This window comes from Quercus suber, unplaced genomic scaffold (genome assembly GCF_002906115.3).
Source record: "Quercus suber isolate HL8 unplaced genomic scaffold, Cork oak 2.0 scaffold_95, whole genome shotgun sequence".
Taxonomy (NCBI): Eukaryota; Viridiplantae; Streptophyta; class Magnoliopsida; order Fagales; family Fagaceae; genus Quercus; species Quercus suber.
Genome location: NW_027069560.1, coordinates 671,352 through 684,745, shown reverse-complemented (window position 1 = coordinate 684,745; position 13,394 = coordinate 671,352).

Sequence of the window (13,394 nt, the reverse complement as noted above, 5' to 3'; positions counted from 1 at the left end):
GGGATGATGCTAAGATCAAAGCAGCAAACTTTAACAACAGATCATTGAATGCTTTATTTAGTGTAGTCACAAATGAGGAGTTCAAGAAGATATCTTCTATTGAAACTGCCAAGGAAGCATGAACCATCATTCAGACAACCTATAAAGGAACTAAGGCTAGCAAGGATTCAAAGCTTCAAAGGCTTACCACCAGCTTTAAATAGATTAAGATGGATAAGGATGAGTTGTTTGATGAGTTCTATACCAAGCTGAAGGACATAGTGAAATCTGCATTTAATCTTGGAGAAACCATTCCAAAACCCAAGATTGTTAGAAAAGTGCTCAGATATCTTCCAAAGAGATTCCATGCCAAGATCACCACCAATGAGGAATCAAAGGACATTGACCAAATTCCTTTGACAAAGATGGTTGGTAACTTGCAAACCTATGAATTGGGTTTGTCTAGGATAGGGAAATCAAGCAAAAGCAAAAGCGTGGCTTTAAAGGCCAAAAGCAGTGACACTGATGAGTTTTCTTATGATGAAGATTCTAAGATGAAATCCTATATCACAAGGCTGTTCAAAAAGTTTATGAAGAATGCCAATGAGAAAGGATTCAACAAAGACCATAAGCAATCCAGTTCTTCATAGTTCAAGAGCCAAGATAGAGGGAAGAAGGATGCTAGGGATGGGTCTTAGTACACTGTTTCTTCCAGACCAAAATGTTATGGATGTCAAGGTTTTGGACACATGAAACAAGAATGTCCAACTTATCTCAAGACTATTGAGAAAAGCAAGGCCCTTGCTACTACCTTGAGTGACATTAAGCCTGAGGATGATTTAGATGACAATAATGACGAGGGAATCTTGAATTCCTTCACTATTGCAATTGATCCTACTGATGGGGGTTCAAAAACAGTAGATGATGAAAAGAACTTGGTGGACTCTGAGTTGAGAAAATGGACGATCAAGATGACATCTATACAACCTATGAAAAATTGTACAAAGTTTCTAAAAGGCATGAGAAACTATATAGGCTGGCCATCAAGAAGCTGAGTGGTGTGGAACTTGATTGAGAAGAGCTTTCCACAAAGTTTGATGAAGCTAATCAAACTATTGAAGCACTGCAGTTCGAGAAATATTTCTTAGCTGAAAAGATCAAGAAGTTTGAAGTTAAGCTATTTCAAATCAGAGCTCAATTGGAGAGGACTTCCAGTGCAAAGCTTGATGCTTAGCTTTCAGAAATATGCTTTTGATAAAACCAGTTTGGGGTATGATTTCTCTTCTCCTAATATTGCTTATTCTAGTACTACTATGTTTGCTTAACCTACTAATAATGTTAATTCTGAGAACAATGATGTTAAAACTGTTTTAGCTAGTGAGAACATAAATAATGGTAAATCTATCTTAAGAGCATCCCCTAAGCTTAATAAGAAAGAGACTAGAAACCCTAGGACTAAGAAGGGAAATAATCAAAAGTATAAATAGAAGAAGTAGCATCTTTGTCATCACTGTGGAGCTTTAGGACATACTCGGCCTAATTACTACATGTAAAGTTGAATTTAATTAACCATCTTGTTGGCTTTATTTTGTGCCAATTTGCTTGTATTTCAGCACTTAGAAACCTTGTATTTAGGTGGGATTCATGCAAGGGTAATGAGTGAGAGAGTGTGAAGAAATGCTCAAGATTGTGCAAGGATGCAAGGCTTTGCGGCTGGGACTCGCAGGTGACTCACGATTGGTAAGCCGCTAAATGCAGCATACGAGTGAAGCGTGCGAGAAGATGAACAATCGCACTAGCTAGAGCACTACAGGACAAAAAGTCCAGCTTGGCCGTTCTGTTATCTCGCGGCTTGAACTCACGACCTAGCCAAGTTGCGAAGCCAAGCCGCTGACCAGCTTTGTTTTGAAAAACCTGACCCTTCACTGGAAGTTGCTGCACACAACTCCTTTGGATGAAGAAGCTACTTCATGATTATGGGATTCCTCAAGATACAATGTGTGTCTTCTGTGATAACACCAGTGCCATAAATCTCTCTGAGAATTCAGCTCAGCATTCGAAGTCAAAACACATAGAGATACGTTACCATTTCATTTGGGACTTGGTGGAAGAAAAAGTTGTACGTATTGAATTCATACACACAGACAATCAAAATGCAGACATCTTCACCAAGCCTCTCGATGGTCCATGGTTTGAATCTCTCAGTAAGACCATTAGTGTTGGTACAATCCCTTGAATCTCATGTGTGATGTGTGCTTTACCTCTTTATACTGTATCATCTTAATTGTAGGGCACACACTACTTTGTTGGTAAATTGCATAGCATTTTTTTTGTTTTAAAATATTTTTACCTTGTTTTTTATCAATCTTTTCTTGCTTTTATGTAAAAAATCCAAAAAGTTTGATCGACTTTGTTGAGTTTTGTCTTAAAACATGTTTTGCCTTGTACCTTTGTACTTATGGCCTTGTGCATCTATGAGCTTAACTTGTTCCCTATGCACCCATATCATTGTGGAAGAAATTTTGAAATCTATGTGACTGTGTAAATAGATCTTCAATCTTGTTATGAATGATTAATGAATGGTTTTGTTGATCTTGAGACATGCATAGACTTGTGCCTATATATCTTCTCACTTTTATTTTATTGCTTTTAATTAAAGAGCTCTTCAAATGTAAATCTCCAAATGAAAAGAGATATTGAGCCGCAAAAGCATGTCGCATATAGTAGTATTTGACTAGAAAAAAGGGAAAGTGACCAAAAATAAAATGTATGATGCCCAAAAAGTCAAAGGCTTACTCATCAAAGTGAAATATCAAAAATTTCAGGCATCAATCTCACAATGAGATGTGTTGATTCAAAAAGATCAACTAATATGTTGACCATGGAGCCAAATGAAAAGCTTTAAAGACATTGTACTTAAGTTTGTGTGGGAGGTCAAATATGCATATTTCTATAATTGAGATGGGTCACATTATCTAGTGCTAGTTGTGTATGCCTTGATTGAATTGATCATTGAAGCTTCACATTAGACTAAGGATTATCTTATTTTTGATATTCACACACAACACACAAGTCTATGTTTAATGAATGCCAAATTCATTTGTGTGATTGTACTTGTTTAAATGTGTTTTCACAAGCTCAATCTTTGTTGATCAAACACGAAAAGATTTTTGAGTGTTTTGGCTTGTTTTTGGAAAGTATTTTGTTTTTACAAAAGTGTCAAAATTTCAAAAATAGTGTTGCCCTGTTCTGGCGACTTAGTTGCGGGTTGGTCCAGTCGCATGCCTTAGTCACGAACTTTACTCAGTTGGTTTTCGCGGCTCATTGGCGACTCACTGGTGGGTAAATGCCTTAGTCACAAAAAATACTTAGAATATTTTTCAAAATTTTAGTCTTTATGCTTCTTGCGACTCAGTGTGGCGACTTGTTCGCGGGTGAAAGGTCCAGTCGCGAGGGGTACACAGAGATTTTCGCGACTCACCTAGTGGCTGTCTCGCAAATAGATCTTCCAGTTGCGAAAAACACTTAGAAAATTTTTCAGGAATCTTAATTTCAAAGTGTTTCGCGACTTACCTTAGCGATTGACTAGCGACTTGACTGAGTCACGAAAAACATGTGTTTTGCATTTTAAAGACAATTTTTAAAATTCAGTTTTCCCTTGATCTATTGTGACTGTTCATTGTCCTCATCTTTTGAACTTTTCTCAATCTCACTGTGTTTTTGCATACATCACCATTGTTGTCCATCATTTCTGATTCAATCCTCAAGAAAAGGTATGGGCTCTGTCTCTTACATAGTATTGTTCATATTCTCTGCTTATTCCTCTTGATTTGTATGTTTTTCTGATATTTATATATCCTTTGTTTGATCTTGTATCTGATCTCATGATTGAAATTGCTGTGTTTTTTTGTTGGTGTTTATGTATGGATCTACTCTACCTTGAGTACACATTGTGGTGTTTGTGGTGCACACACACTCTTTTTCATGTTTGGAACCTAAATCCCAGTATTTTAGGGTTTCCTTCATTAACAATGTTTTGGTACTTTCTCAATGCTAATATTGTTTGGTGCCTTGTTTGGTTTTCTCTTTTGATAAAACATGACATAGGGCGAAAATGTCTCCATTCAAGAGAGTAGCTATAAAAGGGGGCAACAATAAAGGGAAGGAACATGTCATTGATGTTGATGAACTATCATTTAGAGCAAAGAGGACCCATTCATCATCTGGAGTGTTCGATCCCAACAAGTTCAGATCTTATGCTGCCTTTCAGAATCATGAGAATTTTTTCAAAAATGCTACACCGTTACTCGAAAGGGTCATTGATCAACCTTCTCTTTTTGACACTAACATTCCTAAATGGTTTGCTTATAAAGATTGGAATTACCTTCTCTTTGATCTTGATGAAGCATATGAGGACTTGGTCAAAGAGTTTTATGTCAATGCAATTGTTGAAGGCGAAGAACTCAAATGTTGGGTAAGAAGAAAGAGTTTCACAGTCTCTCCCACATATTTGGCTGAGATTCTTCACATCAATCGACCGATGTTTAAAAAATTACCGGTTTATGATGATTTATGTCCAGATGAGGACCTACTCCGAGATGCTCTTGGAAAAGACTTGGAATTCTTATCAAATGGGAACTCAGTCAGTGTTTCCTCTCTTCCTCCGAAATTGAAGGTGTTTACAATCATCATGTTTCACAACTTGTACCCATTATCTAGCACCGGGTACATGAACCTTGGTCGTGCCCTGTTTCTTCACGATATGATCTCTGATGTTGAGATTGACATTTGTGCACACATCTTTCATGTCTTGCGCAAAACGGTTCTTTGAACGGAATCACGGATATGTATTTCATTTTGCTACCTTATTTCTAGGATATTAAAGCTTAAAGGTATTCATCCTTCAACGGATGAGTCTCCCTGCACAAAACTAGCTCTAATCAATATGCGTACGTACAACGCTAGCTTTGGTCATAGTCGGAAGGGAATCAAAACAGAAACTTCAGCCTCTCACAGTAGTTCACGCTCTAGCTCATCCACATCTGATAAGAAACTAGACAACATTGTGAAATTTGTCCACGAGTTGAGTGCCAAGACGTCCAGCCTTATATCTATCTTGCACCATCTCAACATTCGATGGGATATGAAGTTCACCTCTATCCAAACTCAATTGGATCAAATTCAAAGAAAGCTAAAAGATGATGAGGACTAGCTATTCCATGACAAAAAGGGGGAGATGATGTTGGCAGGGGGAGTACAATGATAGGGGGAGAAACGGCTGGATCAAAGGGGGAGATTTCAGTAAGAAGGACTATGTTTATCTTCTGTTTTATATTAACTTTGTTTCGTGTTTGTTTTACGTGTTTGTACCTGTTGCTTTTGTAAGCTTTTAAGGTTTTTAGGTATTTGTACCCATGATATGTAGCTTTTGTACTTGATGGTAAATGTTATGCATTTTTTTTAGTACACCGCTCTTGTGCCCTTGTAGGATCTTGTTCCAAGATGCATATATGTTTTGTGCATTGGTTGAGTGTTGGACATGCAAATGATACTTTGTAAATAAACTTATTAGTTTGCATGTCCAGATGTTCATTCCTTGAGTGAATAAGCATTGTGATCACTAGTATATAGTGATTGCAGGTTTGGTCAAGCCTTGGTTTATTACCTGTTTCCATTATGCTTGATTGCATTGTGCTTGCTTCATATGCTTTACAAGTTTTTTTGCATACAATGAACTTATAGTGTTATTTTGTTTTAGGAGATTTTTTGGTCTTATGGTTCAAGAGCTTCACAGATTCTAGAGTTAGGTGTGAGTGAGTTTTCTAACTATTCCCAATTCATGCGTTAAGTCTAGAGTTTGTTGTAGGGTTTTGTCATGGAATAGCCAAAGGGGGAGATTGTAAGGTTGAATTTAATCAACCATCTTGTTGACTTTATTCCATGCCAATTTTCTTGTATTTCAGCACTTAGAAACCTTGTATTTAGGTGGAATTCATGTAAGGGTAGTGAGTGAGAGAGTGTTAAGAAATGCCTAAGATTGTGTAAGGATGCAGGGCTTTGTGGCTGGGACTCGCAGGTGACTCGTGACTAGCAAGTCGCCAAATGCAACATACAAGTGAAGCGTGCGAGAAGATGAATAGTCACGCCAGCTGGAGCACTACAGGACAAAAAGTCCAGCCTGGCCGTTCTGTTATCTCGCGGCTTGAACTCGCAACTCAGCCAAGTCGCGAGACCAAATTGCCAACCAGTTTTGTTTTGAAAAACCTGACTCTTCGCATTCCTATCTCACCCTAGTATAAATACCCCTCATACCCATGAAATGTAGAAGAGCTTCCAGAGAGAATTTTGAGGGTCTATTGCTACAAGATTGATTCATCCACAATCTTCACATAGAGACTCTTCAAATTCCACCACTCTCACCCTCTCCATTGATACATCCTTGAGAAGTTCTTGACCAAATCCTTTTCTCACCATACCTACGTCTGTGAGAAGGTATTTTGGTGCTAAAGGAAGCAGTTTGGAAGGGACCAATGGTTATTGGTTGATGCTATGGTTTATAGCGAAATCCGGCAAGCTAGAAAAGACAAAGGTTTGGCGTAACCTCGTTGGAGCAAGAAGCTTGGAGGGCTTAGGTATCTGGGTAAATTAGGCTTGGAGGGTCTATTACTATTCATATATCCCAATTTCAATTTCTAGTGGATTATTGACCGCTTGGAGGGCGGCGGAGAGGTTTTACGCTGAGGGTTTCGGTTTCCTCTTCGATAACACATCGTTGTGTTGTCCTTGTGTTTGCATCTCTCTTCCCTTAATCTTTACCATTTAATTTCTATTGTGGATGTGATTTTAATTGGTTTAGATTGTTTATCAATTCTGTTATAAGCTTGTTTTCATTTTCTGTACATACATTGTTTGATATAAAGCTTGAATTGGTAATTTGTTGTTTGGGAGTTTAAACGTTCATAGTGTTTTCAACGCTATTTGAACTTTCACTACAAGTGGTTAGTCACTCAACAAAGCAATAGTATAATCTCATCTGGAAACCAGAATCAGTTTCCATCCTCTTTTGCTCCTCTTGGAGATCTTCTTAAGGCCCTTGTGTTCCTTTTGAACTTGAATGGTTTCAATTCTTCCCCCTTACCATTGGATGACAGGGTCACTGAAAGGAAAGGTCCTTCCAAGGTTCTTCCAATATTTTCTCATATCTAAAATCATTATAACATGCAGAAATTTATGCAATCTTGCAATATTTTTCGCATACAACATGCCAAATTCTTTGCTACTTTTAATACATGTGTAGGTCAAATGTGATTTGGCCATCACAAGGAATACATGTGTTAATGTATGCTTACTAAACTGTCTTGACTTTTTTTTTTGAAATATAAAATTGGTTAGATTTGTGTAGTGTGTATGTGTGTTTGGATCCTAAATGCTTTACATTTTTCTCGTTGAGAGATGTTTTTAAGATCTTAAAATGTTGATTGGATCTTTGGTTGAGTAGCTTGTCTGATTGCATTCATTTCTATGTTTTTCTATTCTTTGAAAAACTATTTTTATCAAGCTCAACAGCTTCTTGATAGATCTCGACAGATAGCTATCTATTGAGACCCTTGGACTATGTTTTCTTGACAAATCTTATCGCATCTTCTATCCATCGAAACTTTTTGAAATTTGTCTCGATAGCTTCTCTACAGATTCTCAATCCATCAGGAAAGTTTCTGTCTGCTTGATGGATTCTCGATAATTTCTCGATCGATCAAGGCATTTTTTCCGTTAACAGATTCTCAACGGCACCTCAACAGATTCATCTGTTGAGAATTAATGCTCGACAGTTCCTCAATCCATCGAGATGCGTTTTTTATATATAGGTCCAACGCAAAATCCATTTCACTTCTCCTCGATCTCTTTCAATAGAAAACCTTTCTAAACCTCAAACACTCTCTTTTCTCTCTAAACCTCAAACCCACTTGGATTTTGGCCTAGAGTGATCTTTTCTTCACTAGTATGATCTCGTTTTCTATCTTTCTTTATGCATTTCATACATTTAGACCTAGGTTTTTGGGTTTTGAAAATTTATTGGGGTTTTTGAAAATTGATGAGTTATTTGTAAAATTTTTGGGTTGGGTTCTCGATAGATCCTCGATCCATCGAGACGTGTTTTCTATATATAGGTCCAACGCGAAATCTGTTTCACTTCTCCTCAATCTCTCTTGACAGAAAACCTTCCTCTTCTCTCCCAAACACTCTCTTTTGTCTCTAAACCTCAAACCCACTTGGATTTCGGCTTAGAGTGATTTTTCTTCACTGGTATGATCTTGTTTTCTATCTTTCTTCATGCATTTCATACATTTAGACCTAGTTTTTTGGGTTTTGAAAATTTTTGGGGGTTTTTGAAAATTGATGAGTTATTTGTAAAATTTTTGGGTTGGGTTTTGCTTAAATGATGTTATATGCTCATGCATTGCATTTCATTTTCATTTTTAATAATGTTTCATGCATTTCAATGTGTGTTTCTTTGTTGGAACCTTGTGTGCTAATAGATTTGGATTAGGCTAAGCCCATGATGATATTTTTGTTACATGTCACATGATCATGCATTATTCATGCATGCATACCTTTCATTTCCTTCATTTTGGTACTATATGTTGATTGGTGCTTTTCTGTTTCTCTCTCTCCTTCTCTCTCTTTCTCTTTCTCTCGGATAGTCTGTGCATGGCACCCAAGCACAAAACTACTCCGTCCTGGAACCTTCTTTGTTCTGGGGCATCATCGTTTGATTCCACTCCTCTTTTTGTTAGGTTTCATGATGATAAAGCCCATCAAGACTTTTCGGAGAACTTCTCCAAACGTGGCATTCATTTGGAATGCCACGTTATCCTATCAAACTTCTCCGATACTACTTTTCCAATTGTCATATACAAGCGGGGTTGGGAATCTCTTTGTGAGATACTTGTGAGTTATCCCTCTGTGATCATACAGGAGTTTTCCTCCAATATGCACGGTTTTGATTATTCTATACCTCATTTCATCACTTCTATTTGAGGTACTTGTATAGTAGTCACTTTAGAGCTTATCTCCGATGTGCTACATGTTCCGAGGGAATCACATCCTAATTACCCTGGATGTCCTCATCTATGGACTATGTCCAAAGACGAACTTTTGTCTCTCTTTTATGAGACACCTTTATTATGGGGTGATATTCAAAACATCTTATGCTTGGGTTTTGCAAAGGGTTCGAGGTTCCTGAATATAGTGATGACATTTGTTCTACATCCCTTGTCTCACTATAATTCTATTATTAAGCCTCGTGCTCACTTTTTGTTGTCCCTCATCGACGACCTCACTATTGACTTTCCCTCTCACTTCATACTCTTCTTTATAGATGTCTATAAGGATATGGAAATCCGTGATAAGCTTATTTTTCCTTTTGTTATCACGAGGATCACTCGCTACTCTTCTGTCTCCTATCCCGAGTTCGCTCACTTTACTCTTATGGATGCCATCAGTGCAGTGTCCACTAGATGGAGCAAGGCCCAGCTTCGACCGAAGTGGCCATGGACTGAGACAGCAACTTTTTCAGCCCATTCCGCTCCATCCACCGCCGCTCCTTCTTCTTCTTCTTTTACGGGTGGTGTGATGCTTGAGGCGATCATGGCGCAGCTTCAGTTTATGGATGCTCGCCTTGACACTCTCACTGATGAGACGAGTTAGGTGACCACCCGTGGAGTCGTATTGCATGATGTCAGGCTTGCCTTGGTGGCTTTGTTGCTTTTCCCTCTCCATCTCCACAAGCTTCAAAGGACAAGGATGATAACGATGGCTCCGATGATGATGATGATGATAAGGATGAGGATCCTAGCTCTTCTAGTGATGAGGAAATGACTGCTTCTCAGTAACTTGTCCTTTGTCATTCGTGACAAAAAAAAGAGAGTAGTTTTGGGTATGAGAGCAGTCATGTACTTAAGGAGAGAGTTAGTATAGGACATTTTTGTTAGGAGTATTTTCATTTTTATGAGGGATGTAGTGAAGACTTTTGCATCTTTTCTTTTCTTTCTTTTTAGATACATTATCTTTTTGTACATCGGTCTTGTGACCAATTAGTAATAGCAGACATTGTATTTTTCCTATATATATATATTGGATGATGTTGTTATCAAATTTCACCGATCTCTCCATGTGTTGTTTCTTTTCTCTCTTTATACACATGTTTCTTATTTATTGTATGCAATCTTTTATTTCTATTTCACACTAAGATGCCTTAATGAGTTTTGTTTAAAGTGTTTCAGAAATACAGGTTGTCAAAATCTATCATGCCATGAACTCTTTTCTTTCAAAGTTTTTCGAGATGTTGTGTTAGGATTAGATTTTATTGTATTCAACAAGTGATTATGAGTTGAGTGATTTATGACTTCTTTTATATTTTATTTGTTTGTTGTAGTTTTGTCACGGATTGCCAAAAAGGAAGATTGTTAGGACGTATGTAGGACTTGTTAAAACAAATGTCATATAGAATTGGCTAAATCCTTTGACAAAATGCACTTTACTTATAATTGGGTAGATCTAGGATGTATTTAATATTTCAAGAAACAAGAGTTCAAGTTCAAGTTTTGAATCCATGCAAATCTATCCAAGAATCAAGTAAAGAAGTGTTATTCATTAAAGCTTGACAAATATCTTGAGAGATGTATCTATCAAGATTTAATATGTGAAGCTCGACAGCAATATCTATCGAGAATTACGAAATTCAAATTTCGAGATTTGTTTTTCACACATATTCAAGCTATTTGTGTGGGTTTCTTTTCTTACAACCCTAGACATATATAAAGATTATTTTAAGGGCTGTCAAAGGTGATGCAATAGGTTTTATTGATGCATATTGTGACTGGAGACAATTTGCCCTAGTTCATCTTTCTCTTGAAAAAGTTGTTGCGTTTGTATGCCATGGGTTTTGTAAAGAAGGAACTTCTTGATTTTCATTGTGTGGATGAATTGAAGAACTTTGCAGCCAACATCCTTCTCAAGTTGGTGTGTTAGTCACGTACTTGGATCCGTGCATCGATTGGTTAGTCAATTGTGTATTGGGGTAAGAGTTCAACTATAGGTTTGTATAAGGTACTAGGATTCCTTTACTTGTAATCACTTGTTTTGATAATAGTAGATTCTTGGGAGTGGTGACCTTAAATTCACTCGATGGGGTTTTGCCTTAGTGGTTTTCCTTATTCATAAACAAATTGCTCGTGTCAAATTTAATTTCTGCTGTATTTAGTTATTTGGTGATTTTTTGGTGCTACCATGCGTATTGCATGCTAATTAATTTAATTAATTCACCTAGCTAATTACTTGGTTAATTTACTTAAGGGGTTAATACATTTTTGGTCTATCATAATTTATTAACCAAGTGATTACTTAGATAAATTTTCGGATCTATTTTAAACACAAATAAATCATATCATGCAAAGATGCAAAAAAGTAAATAACACATTGATATGATTATTCAGGAAAACCAATGAAACTAACCGTTTCAAGATAAAAACCTGGGGAGGATTTGACCTAACTATCATCAAGGTAAACCAAATCTATTATAAGAAAATTGAAGTTTTTACAAAAGATTTAACCCTAAATCTAATGCTACCTCATGTAGTAACTTATTGACACGACCACGTGCAAGCTCCAAATCCACAGACTCCTTATTTTCTTAGATTTACAGCAACTCATGCACACCCTTACTTGTGACTTTGAGATTCCACTCAAAAGTTTCAAATCATTCTTTCTTGTTGATCTTGATGCAACAAATAGTTCAACTAATCCTTGATTGTAGTTTAAGCTCTGGTAGAATCTTGTGTAGTTAGAAGGTACAAAACCTCTCAGATCTCATAAAGAGTAACACATAAGTCTTCTTTAGCTCTCTCAAAACGTGGCTAGGGTTTCCCTTTTATATGTGGAGAAGTGTAAGTCAAATCCTAAACGTTTTCGTGGGCTTGGGCCTATTTAAAAAATCTACAGAAAAATTAAGCCTGCGATTTTTGATCAGTCAAACCTAATTCTCGATTGGTCGAGAAAGGCAGAACCTCACTTTTCTTTTCCACAAACAGTTGGACTTCAAAAACTTGAAACACCCTTATTTAAGCATTGTCTAAACACCTAGACTAGACATGTTTTGATCTCGGTTTGCCAACACCAAACAATAATGATTCTGAATATTTAGAACCTAACACTCAATTACATGTATAGTGTTTAACAAAGATTTGCTTGTGGTGTGTGCAACTAGCAAGTGCATGAGATACTCACATGGTGACATGTAAACAGAGAATAAACACACTTTCTACGTTGTTCATCACATAAGTTTGAAAGTGACTATCACCTAAAGAGTTACATCGTATAACTCCTACATCTCTTAGAAAACACGTTTGCAACCATGCAAATTTTTTTTTTTTGAAGCATATTTTTCTTTTTGTTTTGTTTTGTTTTGTTTTTATTTTGCTTCTTTTAACTATTATACAATAACACCTTTAGAATTTTGCTGTGCAAGTGTTACACCTTACTGAGCACGGCTTTTATGATTTGCACATAGGTGTTCATGATTGGCGAGTAACAGTGGTGAGATGGTTATTTATGCCTTTCTCCTAGGATTTTTTAGTTCTTACAATTAAAAGAATGTGACTTCAAAATCAAGAGCATGTGATTAAAATCCATAAACAACTCACAATATAAGAACTACATAGCTCAATCTAGCAAAGTGTGGAAAAATAAAGCTTATCAAAGCTAAACAAGGTACATAGTCATGAAATGTAAATTTCAAGCCAACCTCAATTACACACTTGAAGATGTGTAATACAAAACATTTATTTATTTATTTATTTTTTTAAACTGAAAAACATAAATCAAAACAAACCTAGAATGCAATGTATGTATGTTATGCAAATGCAATCCTAAAGAAAAACAGTTTTGGTCACAAAAGATAGAAAGAATTAACACAAGGACCATGATAGACAGACTTACTGAGATTGAGTCTTTTGCATCCAAACTCTTTTAGATGCAAACTTGGAGTTGGGATTTTTCTTAATTTAAGCTCCAGCATTGGTATAAAGGTTAAGAACCTTTACCAACTCATGAATAAGTGCAACAGGATCTTGTGCTTTTGGCACATGCACTTTCTGTTTGTGAGATTGTTTTAAGGCTTGCAGCTTAAAGAAATTTGGTCTAGTATGCCTAGCTCTACCACAAAAGTGACAAAACCACTGAGGTTTGTGGTATTTCTTGCTTCCAGATTGATTTGACTTTTTAGATTCAGACCCACTTAGATCTACTTTAGTTCTTTTGAAGCAGGAGATACTACTTTTTGAAACTTAACATCAGAAAGAGTTTGACGAACAACAGAAGATGATGTAGTAGGTACAAACTTAGGAGGATTCATTATG